The sequence below is a fragment of the Ambystoma mexicanum genome, chromosome 2p (genome assembly GCF_040938575.1).
Source record: "Ambystoma mexicanum isolate Mex_15411 chromosome 2p, UKY_AmexF1_1, whole genome shotgun sequence".
Taxonomy (NCBI): domain Eukaryota; kingdom Metazoa; phylum Chordata; class Amphibia; order Caudata; family Ambystomatidae; genus Ambystoma; species Ambystoma mexicanum.
Window position 1 is genome coordinate 364029472 of NC_090923.1, and position 15939 is coordinate 364045410.

Sequence of the window (15939 nt, forward strand, 5' to 3'; positions counted from 1 at the left end):
TGGCTCACTTCTTGAAAAATCTTTTTTAATATATACATGTTTGTTCCCATTTGTGGAGACCCTACCATCTTACATTAGGGACATAATGGACTTCTTCAATAAAGTGAGAGATATACCATGGCAGGTGTCATCCTTAATAGCAACCAGCATAGAACATCACACAGGCATATCAGTTGTCAAAAGCTTTTTATCTATGAAATCAGTGAGCTATAGGGATCTTTCACATATGATTGTGGAAATGCTCAGGTATTGTTTAGAACATAATGTGTTTTATTTGATGACATTTAATATCTACATGTTTGTGGCACAGCAATGGGCACAATATGCTCTACCTCTTATACCCCAACCTTGTTATGGGCCACTGCGAAAGAGAGGTACTCATTTCTGATTAACTCATAGAATACACAGATCAAATTAGCTTGTGGAGCCATTACATAGATGATCTTTTCATCATATGGGATGGCACCACACTGGACTGGTCACGATTGGTTACCATTATCAATGACATATGCACAATATAAAATGTACAGAACAGTAATACAAGCAGGACATTGTTTATCTGGATGTCAGGGTGTACATTGAAGATAATCAAATAGAACGTTTGGTACATAGAAAATCCATCAGCATGAATGCAATATTGCATGCAGGCAGTTGCCACCCCAGGAATCTCATACTTAGCATACCATATGGGGAGATTATCAGAATTAAAAGAAATGGTTAAAAAGAAACAACATTTCATAAACATACACGAAAAACAGAAAAAAGATTTAAAGAACGTAAATATTCCTGGGAAACGATCAACCGTGCCTATGAGAACGCCCAGGGCTATAAAAGGGAAGAGTTATTGATGAAAGAAAGTATGCCAGAAAACAGAGAGGAACATCTCATATTTATTACCACCTTCAGTAACCAAGTACATAGGATCAGAAAAAACCTAGACAAATACTAGAAGATCCTCTGGACAGATCATGACATAAGATTACATATTGGTCATAGAGCCCAGACATCTTTTTAGAAACCATATTCAATAAGAACACTACTAGTTCCAACTTTCTTCAATAACAAAAAAAAGAGTGAAACCCACCACCTGGTTATCAGGGCCGAAAAATTGCTTCACCAAATACAATAAATGCAAGGCATTTAAATATTGGATCAAGACTGAAGAATATACCCACCCACGTACCACAAAGAAAGATATTAATAAACAAACTGTTGACATGCAAAAGCACATTTGCAATTTATGTGATCAAGTGTAGTTGTAATTGGTTATTTATAACGTGCTTAATACCGAGAGGTTTCTAAGCCTGGACCTGGGGATCAAACATGTGTTTCACTGCATCATCTTGCTTCCAAGGTGATCACATTGCCCCTGATCTATCCTCCCATGACCCTGGTTGTGAAAAATGGTATGTGGGAAGCATGAAACACACCGCAAAAACACATTTTACAACACATGCGTGCAATAACAAATAAAGACCCAACATACACAGTAGCAAAACATTTTATTGAGATGCATCAAGGAGAATTAAAACCTTTTAGATGGATGGATTTGGAGCAGGTCCGAAACAACTGCGGTTTGTGGTTTGCTATTATTCCATCTAGTACATCTTCTCAAAAATAAATAACTATATCTTGAGTAAATTGAGACAAAACTGGGTGTTTAAAAATTAATTAGCCACCGTGTTTTATTTTTCTCAATGTGAGAGAAAGCCATGGTTATACGCCAATTTATTACCGATGGAATTGGAAAATTCAAAACAGATAAAAAGGCTTTTGCAGGTCAAAAAAGCTGCAAATGCCATCAGGCTAGAGGTAAAAGGACACCAAGTGAAATTTGGGAGTTGTAGGGGGCTAGGGAACAAGTTTACAACATGAGGCTCAAAACATTTTCCCACACCCTCGGCTATTACCTGGGGAATCACCAAAAATAGCCAATATCTCAAACAAAACTGTGTCACAGAAACACAGAGTATTGTGGAGGGAATTGGGATAGTACAGGGGAGGTGAAAAGGCCTTCAGGAGAGTGTGAGGAGCTGGCACAGATTGGGGGGGGGGCACTTGGTGTGGGCCTGGCGGTCAAAAAAGCATTTTTATCTGGCCATTTTTCCAATATTTGTGGCATTAAAACTACACACAACCGCAGCTATCTGTTGTCCATACTGAAATAGGCATGCAGGACTCCATTCCTGCAATCCAATCCATGACTGCCCCCTCAGGCAACATGGCCTGAGGGGGCTGGCCTTTTCCTTGCTTTGAAGCTAAGTAGGGTCAGAACCGGTTATTTTAAGGATGGGAAACCATCCCAGATGGTGTGTGTTTTCTTAGTTTTAAATATCACATAACACACTAAGAAAACCTGCGGCATCCACATTATTCTTTTTTAAACCGTGCTTCTGTCAGTCCTTGAAAGTATTGCACTATGATGGCCAAGCTACCATGAGACCCACATGAAAAAAGAAGCTATCTCCGGGTAAGGAGCTGCCAATACATGGAAAATTGCACATCCTTCTTGCACGAGTGAGGCAAGCTAGAATAACCTTTTGTTATATATATGAATTACACGGCCTGCAAAATATTGCAAAAAACATGTATATGGTCCCGCCAGATTGATTCTGCCAAGTTTGGTGAGGCTTCGTATAGGAGGGGGGGGGGTCAAAGTTATAGGGGGTCCCTTAATTCGTGTTTTATCCCATAAACGCAATGGAAAAGAACTTTTTTTGCTCATGCCTAAAGCCCAAAACACTGGACGGATTTTCACCAAATGTGCGCCAGGAGTGGTGGCTTAGACTCGAATTTTAAATTTGGTGTAAATCATCCCAGTAGTGTTTTTCACATGGCCGAAAAGTAGGTAAAAGAAAGTTAGTGATATCTGGGTTCGGTCTACGGACCTACTTCCGTGTTCGGTCGAATTACGCGTCGGCTGAGTTCTAACAATAAATATAGCATCAAGAATAGTTTTGAAGACTGCTTCATGATGACAATAGTTACTTATTGAATAACCCAGTGCTGAGGTGAACAGGGCTCACTCTCCTATTCCAAACCTAACACATTTGAAGAAGGAAGGGCACCTTCACAAAAGAACTCCATCACAAGCAGCAGGTTAATCTGTTTAAAGTACTAGATGAAGGAGAGTGATCTCCCCATTCTACCACCCTGCAATTACTTGATAATCTTGTACTCTAATTTGATTATTGGGGTATGCAGCAGTGATGAACCCTAGGTTTGAATGGGAAGAAATATTTTGCTTGCGGCTACAGGCTGAAGTGCTGTATTGAATGGCAACAAACCTGAATGAGGAGCATTAGCAAGGACCTGAAAGCATGGTTTTGCAAATCTGTTTTGTGTTTTATTTTTCCAAAGTGTCCAAATTTAAGCAGAAAAATTAAGCAGAAAAAATTGTGACATAGGTTTGTGCATGGACAATGGACCTGGCCCTCGGCAAGGACTAATGTCTACTCTGAGTACTTATTGGGGCATGGCCGAAGCTGTAGATTTAAATGGAGAAAAAAACTCTGCTTGCTACTGCAGCCCCGCGTGCTGGACAGGATAGCAGGTAAATTGCGGCCATTCAGCATGGCCAAAGCTGTAGGTTTGAATGGGGAAATAAAATCTGCTTGCGGCTGCAGCCCGGAGTGCTGAATGAGATTGCAGCAAAGTTGTGCGAGGAGCATCAGCAAGGACCTGAAAGGATGTTTTTGGATTTCCGTCCTGTGTTTTTTTTTTTATTGTCGAAACGTAAGTACAAAAAATAGTGATATAACTTTTCTGCCGTGGGCAGAGGGCCTAGCCTTCTGTAAGGGCAAATGTCTACTCTGATTTGCCTATTGGGGAATGCTCTGCTGATAACGACTCACATAAGTATGCGTTGCAAGAAATATGTTTGTTAAGAAGGTTTATAGTTCTTTCATATATGTTAAAAGAGGAATTATGAATAGCTCATATACAGTGATGTAACATTATGAAACATTTTCACTTATAAAAACCTATTCAATTGACATAAAATACTCTGTTAATGGGACGTTACGGTTAAGATGTACCCCACCCTTGGGACACCTCTGACCCAGCAGTTAGCACCCTTGGGACTCCTCTGCACCGTACGTTAGCTAGTGGCCTCCCATCTTGGGATCCTTTGGTACTTCCCTCCTGGGCTCCCATGAGCACTTGTCCATCCATACTGCCTGTTTTATTTATGCACTTCTGTCACTGCACACTGCGTATGTGCATTTATAGGAGCACTATGTAGTTTTTTGGTATACGTTTGGGAAATGTAGATGTAAAGGATTTGTAGAACATTGTTAAGTGGCAGTTGGTGGGTGGAAGTTTAATATGTTGATAGGCTATTTGTAGAGTTTTTTTAAGTGATTGGTGGATATATGTGTGAATGCGTTAAAACAGGTAATGAGGGAGTGTTACAAACATAACAGTAAAAAGAGTAGAAGGGCTGTTTTGTGTGATGGTGTGCATGATAAGGCATAGGCTAGACAGGGGAATGTGGAGACTGTTGATAGTTATAAATGGCAATGGATTACAGTGCTTACTGTATTCTAGAGAGAAGAATTTCAGACAGAAATGTGTGTCCGTGCTTTTTTTCTAGTATACATTTGTCCATTATTTTCATTAGCATAGTAGAAATGATAGGTTTTATTAGTGCAGCTTAACCATAACGTCCCTTTAACAACATTTTCTCATTGAATTTCATGGGTTTTTACCAGTGCCGCCTAATTTGCTACAACTTAATGATATCATACTTACCCCAACATAGCAAAAATGTGCTCCAATTTAGAAAGTTTCACCTTAAAACCCTGCCATTCCCCACCTTCTAGCATCATTTTTAATACTTCGATACACTTTTTGCAACTTTTTCCACTGTTTTCGTGTTCGCCGGTGTTCACCAATGTCTGACGCGGCCACACTTCGCGAATGGGTTGGTGCTTCGCAATCAGTTCACTAATTTAGGAACTGTAAAGCTCAAAATGTAACCTTGCACAGCTCCTACACCTATTCTTAGTTATTATCCATTAACAATCTAGCACACAGCACATACTTAGAGGAATATTAGGAAAACTGCTATTTATCTTAAAAATGGCATCGGCTATTGCCATCCCTCCTCCCCAAGAGCCACCACCACCACCAGCTGGAGGACCTACACAATGTAAGAAGTGCAATACTTTCAAAGACAATCAAGAAGAACAGGGCGATGAGCTATAAGAAGTACCTACCTCTAGCATGCACAGAGAATCATGGGTGTGGCAGTTCTTTACCACTGTTGGAAATGTAGCAAAGGATAAAGCTAGCAAAGTGAAATGCACTGAGTGCAACATTGCAATCAGTCATGAACAACCTGGCCAGTACTCCTACGGGACCACCTCCATGAGCCACCACACCAAATCCAACCACTGCTATACTCTCAGAAAGGCTGTTCCTTTCTTAGGAAGTAGTAGGCTGCCTTCCTCTATCTCATCTTCCTCAACCAATACTGCCACCACACAGCCTACTTCAGTGGGGCACAAAATCCCACCTGCTACCTTGCAAGCGATAACAGAGGCTGTTGATTCATATCCTTCCAAGACAACAGTACTCTGTATATACTGCAACACACCACTCTGCAGCAGGAAACAGTTTCCAAGTGCTTTTGAAGCTGTAATCAATGAGCATGAGAAACACTGCCCTCTTTCTTAGATTTAACACATGCGTAACATCTTCCTCTGTTCAACTAACCCCTCCTATCTGTGGTTGGTGCCCCTTCCCTCATTTCCCTCCCCACCTTACTTCCTGACCTCTCCTGCAAAAAAAAAGAAAAATTCAAAATCAAAAACACCCCCAAAAAAGGTTCCTTTAGGAACCACCTTTCACAGATAAAAAATAGAAGTTAAAAAAATAAGCTTATGGATTCCATCTTACGTATTTGGCTGCATGTTATCTGGAAATTCTACAACCTCGCCATGTGGTAATATATGCTTTTGTGCTCCACCCTAAAGTGGAATTATCGCATTTAAGGATTAAAACTTGGAACTTGGCAGAGCATAAAACACACATTTACAAATATTGCATTGGCAAACGCCAAATATTACATTAACAAACATGTTCACTGCATCTTAGAAGCTGCCCATTAGAATCTCCTATCTGAGGTACCTCGGAGGATATTTGAGATTCAAATTTACACAAAGAAACTACAGAGATTCTCAAGATATTGTCCAAGTAGCTGGTGCAGGTCAGAGATGTTCATGCAAAACAAAAGAGGTGATGGCTGAAAGGTTTGGAATTAATCCTAAACTATAGCATTTCTCTAGGGAACCATCCAGACCTTCGTTCTTTGCCTGCTAAGCTATTGCAAAAGGGGAAAGATCATATGGAAATCAGGCTTGGTCCCACCCCAAAAAGTGCAATCCAGCCCGAACTGCTAGGTAACATCCATTCTGCACGAGACCACAAGCATCCCCAAACATGTGTATGCCTTGTTGGGTCTCATCAGTGAGGAGTAGCTTGGATCTGTAGACCCAGTTGGCACATGACCAACGTCTGGGCATACGTGTTCCACTCGGGGTGACTACAGCAAAACAAAAGAGGTGATGGCTGGAATGTTTAGAATTAATCTTAACCTATGGCATTGCCCCGGCAACCCTTCAGACCATCGTTCTTCTCCTGCCAAGCCATTACAAAAGGGGAAAGACCATATGCAAATCAAGCTGGGTTTCACCCCAAAAGGGGAAGTCCAGCCCGAACTGCTAGGTCACATCCCTTCTGCACAAGACCACTAAAATTACCAAATGGCTATCCCATTTGCCCTAGTGCAACACTTTCTGATCCAGGCTCTTAGTTTGCACTGGATTCACATTGCCTTTGCCACTGTAGTAGAGGGTCAAAACAATGTATTCATTTAATTGCTGTTTTGTAATACACCTAGTACCGTAACTGAGTTCGGTTTCTAAGCACTGATCCAGAAGTTTAGTTTCTAAGCATGGATCCGGGAATCAAACCTGCACAGTCTTGCTTCCAAGACTGGCACAATGCCCCTCAGCTATTATCCGTTCACTAATTCAGACAGCCCCAGGCGTAGCTAATAATGACTTTTTTTTAGGACAAATGAAGATGTTTTCCTCACGTATAAATTCACGTTTGAAGAAATTTAGCACTTTGATACCACACTGACTTTTCGTTAGCTGTACATATGGAGCGTTCAGTGTCTACCTGCGACATGAGTCTGGAAGAAATCTCTACCAAAAGGGCTGGACTTTACATTTTCATTGAACATGCATATTCGCTACTACAGGAAATATCAAAAGGTTATCAACCGCAACTGCATGTTTTTATATACTTCAATGCATAAGTTGAGTGGAAGATTTGAAATCCAACATAGATCTGAAGAAAGATGAAGTTTGGAATCTATTTTTGTTTTTTTTTAGTTTAATGCATGTTTTCCAATTTTCTAACGTTTTTACTAGTAATTATATTCAGCGGTGGGCATTACAATAACTAATGAAAGATGACAAATGTGTGTGATAAAAGCAAGAATGGTTGATGAGTATCATTTCACAGAACATTTAAATGGACCCGCAGAGTATATGTATCATGTCTAAAATCAATGCTCGGTTTAATTCAGGTCCTCCATCATCTTGTTTAAAGAATGGATTCATCGCTCTAGACTGGTTACACTCTGTAATAACCTGCGCAGGGCTCACCTTGCTTTAGAAAGTGACAAATTAGGAAATGGAGGATGTCCTATCCCTATTGCTTCCTAATGCATCATGTACAATATGATTACACGACTCCAAAGGACATCTTATAGCTGAATATTAAAAAGGCGGTGTAAGAAAATGGAAACACACATTTATATCATCAAATAGTGAAGACGAACTACATAATGTAGGCAATGTGAGTGCTTACGTTTAAAGGTACATATATGGAGTCAATGACATTGGCTCCAAAAATATGCTCATAAGTGCAAAGTTTAGACCATTTCTGGAATCTGCATCATAGCAATGTAAAACTAGGTGACTCCGCTTTTACAGGTTTGTGGAGTATTTATGAGATTAATACAAATTGTACACTTTTGAATGTCCACATATAAATATTATTGAAGAGTCAGCATCAGAGACTTTGTAGTTACGGTTAAGTTGGACTCCCCACAGTAAGAGCATTTGATCAGGTGCTTCTAACTTTAGCGCCGCTGGATGAAATCTCCCAAACAATGTATAGAATATATGTGAAACTCTATCACGTGGAGGGTGTCAAAGTGATAGGTGCCACAACATGTGTGCCCCATTAATTTCGCATAAGGCAGTGTTTGCTCTCACCTGTGGCCAAAATCACTGGACCGATGTACACCAAACTTTCATGAGAAGATAGCGTCTGGTCCAAAAAGCATGCGTTCACTCGTTGTGTACAAATGTATCCAGTGTTTTGTTTAAATTAAAAGGAAAAGGTGCGATTTATATGGCATTTATAACGTGCCAATACACAAGTGTTTCAAGGCGCGAAATATCCTGTAAGAGCTATCTTGGGCCCCCCTGTAACATGTGCAGGGGCCAAAAGGGCAGCGTTTTGCACTCTGAATGGTTCAATTTGGTTTATAAACCCACAACGGGTCAACAGATTTTAATGCAGGACAACCAGATTGATTAGCTCAGATGCAACTAATCTGAGTGGTTGCTAAGTGAAATTTCATTTGAAGGGACGTGTTTTGGCCTGCAAATGTCATTCTGGGGAAAGGGGGCAGAATGGTGGAATATGGTGGCAAGAAAAATAATTGCTGTTGTTTTTGAAGTTAACTAACTTCAAAAGTGTCGTCGTTTTGTGCACCACACAGTAGAGTAGAGGGCTTAGGCAAAGCTCATTGTCGAGGTCACATGATCAATGGGTATGACAGCAGACCATGGATAGTGGGCACTCTGCGTAGCTCTATAGGGCTGCTGGTTGTCCATTGTATGCAATGGGTACCTGGAGTGCCAGCGGCATAGTCAAAGTGCATTGCCATGACAACTTGGCCACTTTGCATAGACCCAAAATATTCCTGGGAGCCAATTCTGGTGGGTGACCCGTTTTACTGGGCTTGTGGTGCACTGTGGACCCACCATGTTTACTGAGAGTGCCCAATTTACCCAGAGCCCCCACATTAAGTACACTGGCCTACAGCCAGACTGAGTGGAAAATGTTCCCCAGATATAACACTTGGCCCTGTCTGTAGAAGCTCAAATCCACCTGATCAGGACTACTGGTCATGGCATGCGCTCATGACTCTGGGCCGCCAGAGTTGCCTACTGGTCATGGACTAATTGCCTGTTTACCTGGATTCTGGCTTTTAGCCCTGATCTGGGCACCACCAAGCCATCTGATGGCCTCACTGTGCATGCTCAGTGAGACCATCAACTGTTATGCACAGTGTTCACTTTTATGGGTGAGGGCCTTGAGGAGGTCCTTGCACTATACCCAAGGTCCTCCCAGTGCCACCAGTAGCCAATGACCATGCTCAGCGGCCATGTCCAGCTTCTCGTTTGCTCAGGCCATGGCCAATAACCATGGCCTGTGGCAATGACCAGAGGCCACTGTGACTAGATATGGGCTTCAGCCATGCCAAAGGCCCTGCTAACACAACCTTAGTGGCCACCCGAGCCCATGGCCAATGCTACTTTTCCCAGGGAAGTGCCTTGCGTCCTGTTGCAGGAAGCCAATAGTTACCAATTGGTCCCAGTTGGCATGGACTGGAGCCATGACGAGTGCCCACGTCGACAACTGCTTGCCCTTTGGCCCTGCCCTGGGAACCCCCAAGCAACATTGGTGGCTAACTGGAAATGGCTGGGGATGGCCGAGAATGATGGCCATGTCTCTGGCTTTGCCAAGTCCACCAATTCAACCTAAGTGGCCACTGGACACTACTGCAGCCAGGGTGCCTGTGCATGGCTTTAGCCCATAGCTCAGGCCCTGTCAAGCCACACAAAGCAGCTAGTGAGTCTAGAACCAGTGACCAGTTTGACCATATTGGTGGTTACAATAGGGTTCACCAAGTGGGTTCATGGACCACGGATGGCTTGCGGTCTACCACCCTAGTCTACACCCATGACCAGACCTGAGACCCAGATGAAGCATGCAGACCTATGTTTTGGACCATGGATCCACCCGATAGTCCGTGGACCCTGCAACTCAAAAGACTCACTAGTATGCGCCCTGTTGATTTGTATAGAGCACAGAGACTGGACAGGCCATGCTAAATGTCCCTGGCCACAATGTCACCTCTCTACAAATGTTGCCATTGCAATGATCCAAAATGAGTCTCTTTCATGAGGCCTTCTGCATGCCAATTACCACATCCATAGAAGTGGAATTGGGGACAACTGGAAGTGATTCTGGATCCACTGAGACATACGGGCCAATGTAATGCCTGAAAGTGATATGTGGGATCATCAGATTGTTATAGCAAGCCCAGCTATCAATACCCAGGAAATGGTGCTGATGCCCAGGCTCCTCCATTAACTCCAATGGGGGAATCCATTAACATCACCTTTAAACATGTTACTAATTTATATATGGATCTGATTCTATCCTCATTGCATGCCACATACTGCAGAGAAAATATGATCGCTGCAAAATTAGTGTTAGACAATAATAACATCTTCACACCTTTCTTGCGGAGACTGGTTAACTCTTCCTTTGACCATAGCATTGTCCCAGTATCTATTAAGGAAGATTGTTTCTATTACCCTTTTGATGGGGAAAGTAGGCCTGGACCCCAAAAATGCAGCAAATCTTAGACCCATCACTAATTCAAACTTCCTTTTAAAAGTTCTAGTTAAAGTGGCCGCTGACCAACTGCAGGCCCTGCTGGAATACTGCACTGCAAGCAGTTGGGTTTTAGAGCCGATCACAGCACAGAGGCAGCACTATTTGATCTGCAGACTAACATGTTTGAGAGAACTGACAGAGGGAAAATGGGGCTCTTAGTCCTCCTTGATATGTCTTTTGATTTGCTTGATCATGATCGCTTGCTTTACTCCCTGAAAACCTTAGGGAATTGCGTCCCTCAAACTGTTGACTGTATTCAATCATTTTTATCCCAGTGAAATTCCCCGATATGCTGCTAGAGTGCTCCTTTGAGATCTGCCCCCATTCTTTGTGGGGTTTCACAGGGTGCATATATCTCGCCTACCCTTTTTTAATCTGTACATCCAACCCCTTTGTGATCTTTTGGAATCACAGGGGTTTCATCTGCAAATTACGCAGATGATACACAGTTGATCCTAGATATCAGTGGGAATCCCGAAGCTGACACGATTAACTTGAACATCATATATGAGATCATCGTATGATGGATCACGAAAAACTGGCTCTGTCTAAATGGTGCTAAAACAGAGCTTTTGCTCAGAGGTTCACAGGCACGAGCAAAACTAGAGAGAGAGAGAATGCCTCCTTTAGTATCAAGAACTGCAATGTCCCAGTGGCAGGAAAGGTTAAAACTGTGGCCACTTTTTTGGACTCCTCTCTTAGTGCTGCAACTCAGTCTAACTATATATCTAGAAACTGTCACTATCATTTGAAGCTTTGAAAAAACATCAAGGCTTTCATTTCCCAGGATAATTGTGCGTCAGTGGCTCGTGCGATTATTCTCTCTCGCCTAGATTATTGTAACGCATTGCTGCTGGGTGCCTCTATAAAATCTCGGCAGCAACTACAGAGCCTTCAGAATGACTGCGTATTGTTAAGGGTATTGCACGACGTTAACACATCTCAGCTGCAAGGCAGGCTCTACACTGGCTCCCAGTCCAAGCCAGGATTCACTTTAAGACGGCAATGCTTTGTGCGGAAAGGCTCCAGCTTACCTAAAGGCGAGCATCACTTTACATGAGAATAAACGAGCTTTGCGCTCATCCATGTCTGGTCTGATCATCTCACTCAAGGCCAGAAGGGCCAAACGATTGGGTTGAGTGTTTCCTTGTTTGGCAGCTATGTACTGGAATTCCCTGCCAAGCACTCTACGGTTGGATAAAAACATGAGATCTTTTCAGAAAACCCTGAGAACCCTGCTCTTTAGGTAGCTCCCTCACTGATGCTTTAGTCACACAGTCTCTCAGTAGGTAGGTGTGTTTCTCTTGGTTGTCCTAGCTTTCTTTTGTTTGTTCCTGTGTGTTTGTGTGCGCCCAGATGCCTGCAGGTTCCCGGTGTGGAATAAATAAATAAAAATAAATAAAAATACCCAGTTTTTGCTCACTTTGACAAGATTATAAGAAACCACTGGACGATTGTGCACGAAATCTGTGAAAGGACATTTTCTACACTAGGTGCTCCCTTCTGGTAACATTTAGGTACAAAGCCGTCTAGGGCCCCAAGCTGTTGGTGAAAGCAAATGTTTCTGTGGGAAAAAATTATTGGAAAAACATTGTTTTTTAAATCCACTAGAGGTTTTCCTGACCCTTGATGAAGCCTCACAAAACTATACAAAGTAAAATAGTCAGGTTTATATTCGCATAGAAAAGTTTCACAAAGATTCATCGAATTACACTACAGTTATAACTTCTAAAAAACATACCTATTGAGTTGCATTCGCCAAATCAGTAAAATGCTTATATTCACAAACGGTTTAAAATTGATTTCTATCTTATTCCATCCTAATTGAGCTTTCACATTTAAAGTTTTACAGTCAAAGGTGATTTGTTTTAAATGATGTTTTAAAATTTGGATTGCATTTTGTTTTTACAAATTCCTGTTACGGCTTGCACTCGCGCCTTTGGTCCACGTCATTTTCAAAGGAGGCTTAACGGACGCAAAGCCTGTTAGCACCAGTTAGTGCCAGTGACCGCCGCAGGGGCGTTGCTAGGGGGGGGCTAAGGGGGCTATAGCCCCTGATCTTTTGGTTGTAGCCCCGGATAGAATCTCAGGAGCTACAGCCAAAAGACTAGCTAGCCCCCAGTCCCAACAGTTCTGACATCAGCTTAGCCCCGGGTCTTTTCCAGGCCTAGCAACTCCCCTGGACCGCCGGACGCTGACTTTCGAAAAATAGACAGCATAGCAACATCTTCACCTACTTTCAGGCCAAATCACGCATTTCATCTCTACGGTTTGTTGCACCCGGTGGCCCACACACAATTACAAATTCTTGCATTGTTTCCTTTTAATATTTTGTAATTTAGAAATTGTTGCCACGTTGTGCTCTTTTTCTTTCCTCTAGGGCAACCACTTTTAAACAATCGAGGGTTGCCTCAGTAATTTATAAATATTTAAATATGGCACTAGAGGATCATGTCCTTTGACTCTTCACCTTTTCCTCTCCCAACTCGCTCATCTCATGATTTAATTAAAACTGCAAATTCTCCCTCACCACACAGTATGGTTTATGATGTGGGTAAAGCAGGGATTATTAATCCATGCATTGCTCGTACTCCTCTCCCACCGCAGCAGCTGGGGCTGCTCTCAAGGTTCCCCGGCTGCCTTTTGGGCACCTGGCTTCTTTTTTGCTCACAAGGCGATAACCTCAGTTCCGTGGCATGGAAACCAGATTTTAGCAATATACGCTTTCATTCTGAGGTAGTCAAATCAGCACAGACCTCAGAGAACAGCTTAGCAACTCATAACAGTAGCAATAATATCTCAGTTGCATTGATTAATGTTAGGCCTGCTGTTCAAGATCGTCTACTTATTTATGACTTGATCGCTGATTATCAGCTGGATGTATTGTGCCTTACCGAAATCTGGATCTCAGAACACCCTCTGGCGGGCCTTAATGATTTATGTCCTAGGAGCTATTCAGCCATTGTTGAAAGTAGGACTGCAAAAACAGAGAATGGTGTAGCTATCATGTATAAAAATATGTTTTAAATGATTAAGAAAACTATTAACGTTACAGGCACAGCAGATGCTTTAGATCTAAAATGCCTATTTAATCATAATTTCTCTTTGGATTTCATTGTTATATACCACCCTCCTGGTCCGATTGCTAATTTCATTCCTTACCTTGGTTGGATATGAAGTTGCACAATTAGTGCCCGTTTGTTCACATTTATTCTTACTAGGTGACCTGAACCATTGGTTGGAATCTCCCACAGAATCTGCAGGAGCATTGATCGATATATTTGATAATTTAGGTCTAGACCAAAAAGTGAAACATCCTTCACACTTAACTGGTCATCTGCTGGATTGCATTTTTCAAGAATTTAGCCTCTGTTACAGCTGACAAAGCTTTGATTGTCCCTGGTCAGACCTTGCTGTGGCTCCTTTTAGAATTCCTGTTTATCCTTTTTCCCCTTTATCAGGTTGTTTAACTCAAAAATATACACGCAAATGGAGTAGCATCTCGGAAGATACTTTAGTTGGACCTTTCTCTAGTCTACCTAAGGATAATCCTGATGTGGGTTTTCTTTCTGAGCCTTTTTCCACACTATCGTTTACTGTGATAAACTTCAAATTGTAGTCAACTCCCCTGCCCCGGTCAAAGCGATAAACTGTAAAATAGCTGTTCGAACACCTAATCCTTGGTATAATGAGGAAATAACTGAAATTAAATAGATACTCTGCAGTCTTGAACGTCATTGGTTTAAACATAGAGACCCTTCCTCTCGGACCGCCTACTTAAGACAAATGGCTTCCAAAAACTGATTAAATTAATTATCCAAAAAACGATATTATGCCAATCATTTTCTCACTAGGTCTAATAGAAGTAGGGAACTGTTCAAGATTATATATAAATTACATACAGCGCAAGCCATATCTCCCACCACCATATCGACTCAACCTTTCTGTGACTAGTTGGCAGAATTCAGATGCCCTTATCAACCTGGATACAGGCAGCCCAGGTCAATTAAAGATTCTTGATACCTTCATTGAGCTGACATAGATGGCGGTACTTCATCTCATGTCTGAAAGAAGACATTCAGGGTGTCCCATCGATCCTTATCGTGTTCATCTTCTGAATAAATTCTGTACTGGTAACTCAGCTGATGTTTGTAATATTATTAATCAATCTTTAATATGGCTTCATACCCAACCCTTTAAAAAAAGTGTTAGTGGTTCCTTTAATTAAAAATTCATCTTTGAACACCTCCAGCCCAGAAAGTTATAAGCCCATCTGTCAATTGCTCTATATTGCTAAGCTGATGGAGGAGTAAAATAAATGGCTCCATGAAGCTCAAGCAGGCTTTCGTCCCACTCATAACACAGATTCAGTAGTCACAGCAGCCCATGATGATTTTAAAAGAAAGATTGATGCAAGCAGCACTGGAGTATTGGTAATGTTTGACCTCCTTGCAGCATTCAACACCATCGACCATGACATTCTTTTGAGTCGCCTATGTAGATCAGTATTGAGGGGAACACTCTGGAAGAGGGTCCAATCATTTCTGACTGAGCAAAGTCACCTTATATCATTAGCACCTTTCCATCCTCTCTAAAATCCATTACTTGCGGTGTCCCGCTGGGGTTCGTCTTTGATTCGGCTTCTTTTCAATTTGTATATTTTGGCAGATCACAGTTCTGCAGCTGGGTTGTTTTTCTATATTTATGCTGGTGACACTCAACTTGTTCTTTGTCGGTCAGCTCTGAATCCGACTGGATGGAATGTATTAAGGCCTACAAGGAACAAGTGGGGCGTGGATGTCGTCAAACCGACTGTTACACGAAAGACTGAGTTCCTGCTTTGTTATCACAATCCTCTTTGGATTTTGGTGTCTCCTACCCCCACAATTGCTGCAGAAACAGCAGAAAGAGATAGGATTAGTTTCTGGCCCTGGCAGGGTGGCATGGTTTTCCATGTCAAAAGCAGAAGACAGATCAAGGAGAATGAGGACAGAAGGGAGATTAGGGTCAAGATTGGAGAGCAAGTCTTCACTGGTGTTCAGGAGAGCAGTTTCCATGCTTCTGGCAGCTCTGATGCCAGACTGTTGGTCATGGAGGCAACCAACAGATTCAGAATGTAGATTAAGTTGGGAAATGGCTAGCTTTTCCAAAATTTTGCTGAGG

General features: G+C 42.1%; 1 protein-coding gene across 3 annotated transcripts in view; it reads left to right on the plus strand.

Moving 5' to 3' along the window:
- The window catches only part of PRICKLE2 (prickle planar cell polarity protein 2), a 1392985-nt gene that overhangs the window by 606546 nt on the left and 770500 nt on the right, over positions 1-15939 (plus strand). The window lies entirely within an intron of this gene.